The sequence below is a fragment of the Mya arenaria genome, chromosome 4, assembly GCF_026914265.1.
Source record: "Mya arenaria isolate MELC-2E11 chromosome 4, ASM2691426v1".
NCBI lineage: Eukaryota > Metazoa > Mollusca > Bivalvia > Myida > Myidae > Mya > Mya arenaria.
The window spans coordinates 29,304,728-29,307,711 of NC_069125.1; positions in this window are offsets into that span (position 1 = coordinate 29,304,728).

The window sequence follows — 2,984 nt, forward strand, 5'->3', positions numbered from 1 at the left end:
AGTTTTATTAAATCCCATCCAATAGTTTTTAAGTTATGCTCCGGACAAAAAAAAGTAACAAAAGGCACTAACTATGTAATAAGCTGAAATAGAATTGCGGTTCCTGTACACTGCACTCCCTCTCATTATGATCTATCACTGGATGAAGTTTTATTAAATCCCATCCAATAGTTTTTAAGTTATGCTCCGGACAAGAAAAAAGTAATGAAGGGCAGTAACTCTGTAATAAGCTGAAATAGAGTTATGGTTCCTGTACACTGCACTCCCTCTCATTATGATCAATCACTGTATGAAGTTTTATTAAATTCCATCTAATAGTTTTCAAGTTATGCTCCGGACAAAAAAAAGTAACAAAAGGCACTAACTATGTAATAAGCTGAAATAGAATTGCGGTTCCTGTACACTGCACTCCCTCTCATTATGATCTATCACTGGATGAAGTTTTATTAAATCCCATCCAATAGTTTTTAAGTTATGCTCCGGACAAGAAAAAAGTAATGAAGGGCAGTAACTCTGTAATAAGCTGAAATAGAGTTATGGTTCCTGTACACTGCACTCCCTCTCATTATGATCAATCACTGTATGAAGTTTTATTAAATCCCATCCAATAGTTTTTAAGTTATGCTCCAGACAAGAAAAAAGTAGCAAAGGGCATTAACTCTGTAATAAGCTAAAATAGAGTTATGGTTCTTGTGCACTTCACTTCCTCTCATTATGATCTATCACTGTATGAAGTTTTATTTAATTCCATCTAATAGTTTTCAAGTTATGCTCCGGACAAAAAATAAATAAATAAAGGGCACTAACTATGTAATAAGCTGAAATAGAATTGCAGTTCCTGTACACTGCACTCCCTCTCATTATGATCTATCACTGTATGAAGTTTATTAAATCCCATTCAATAGTTTTTAAGTTATGCCCCGGACAAGAAAAAAGTAACAAAGGGCAGTAACTCTGTAATAAGCTGAAATATAGATATGATTCTTGTGCACTTCACATCCTCTCATTATGATCTATCACTGTATGAAGTTTTATTAAATCCCATCCAATAGTTTTTAAGTTATGCTCCGGAAAAGAAAAAAAGTAACAAAGGGCAGTAAAACTGTAATAAGCTGAAATAGAGTCATAGTTCTTGTGCACTTCACTTCCTCTCATTGTGCTTTACCATTGTATGAAGTTTTAATAAATTCCATCTAGTAGTTTGCAAGTTAATGTCTGGAAAAACAATTGACAGAAAATACAAACAAATAAAGGGCAATAACTCAGTAATTAGTTTAGGTTGAGTTATGGTTCTTAAACACTGCACTTCCTCTCACTTTGCTTTACCATTGTATGAAGTTCCAATGAATTCCATCCAGTACTTTTCAAGTTATAGTCCGGACAAAAAAAGTAACAAGGAGCAATAACTCAGTAATAAGCAAGAATAGAGTTATGGTTATTGTACACTGCACTTCCTGTCACTGTGCTTTACCATTGTATGAAGTTGCAATGAATTCCATCGAGTACTTTTCAAGTTATACTCCGGACAAAAAAAAACTAACAAGGGGCAATAACTCAGTAAAAAGCAAGAATAGAGTTATGGTTATTGTACACTGCATTTCCTCTCATTATGCTTTACCACTGTATTAATCGTTAACGCCCGCCCGCCCGGTTTTCGCCATTCTATAACCCGTAATTTTTCTATGAAAAATCTGGCTAAAAATGGAATATTGCATACGACTTTGGTCTTATAATGAATTTTTTTGTCATTAGTTGAACTATGCAAACATTATTTGGACCACAGTAAAAAAGTATTTTTAATTACATGTATCTTTAATATAGTGAAATATGCAAATATAGACACAGTAATCCTCAGCCTTGACATTATATGCAATAGTTAGAATTGAAATATTAACTATGGTAGAATCCCAGTAGTAGAATGTATATACGGTATAACACAGGTGTCCGTCACATAGCTTGATCACTAAAGTATGTCCCAAAACAAACATACAGATTCCTTTTTGAATATCAACATACAATTTACAAACCCTAATAGTCATTTACAGTCAAACCCCGTTGGCTCGAATTCGCTTGGCTCGATTTCCTCTTTGCCTCGAAATTTATGAAAAGGACCGATTTTGTTTCAATAAGTTATAGCATTACCACTCAGCTCTAATTTTCGAAACTCGATGGTTTTTCGCCGGTCACTGTGAGTTCTAGGCAAAGGGGTTTGACTGTATCTTTTATCACAGAGATATAAAATATATTAAACTAACAGGGTCAATACTATGAAATCAACAACAATACTATGAAATCAACAACAATACTATGAAATCAACAACAATACTATGAAATCAACAACAATGCTATGAAATCAACAACAATACTATGAAATCAACAACAATGCTATGAAATCAACAACAATGCTATGAAATCAACAACAATACTATGAAATCAACAACAATGCTATGAAATCAACAACAATACTATGAAATCAATAACAATGCTATGAAATCAGCAACAATACTATGAAATCAACAACAATGCTATGAAATCAACAACAATACTATGAAATCAACAACAATGCTATGAAATCAACAACAATACTATGAAATCAACAACAATGCTATGAAATCAACAACAATACTATGAAATCAACAACAATGCTATGAAATCAACAACAATACTATGAAATCAACAACAATGCTATGAAATCAACAACAATACTATGAAATCAACAACAATACTATGAAATCAACAACAATACTATGAAATCAACAACAATGCTATGAAATCAACAACAATACTATGAAATCAACAACAATGCTATGAAATCAACAACAATACTATGAAATCAACAACAATACTATGAAATCAACAACAATGCTATGAAATCAACAACAATACTATGAAATCAACAACAATGCTATGAAATCATATTTTTAAGGTGATATATTATTTCTATATTTTATGGTATACCATTTGTTCACTTTGGGCAAAACAAA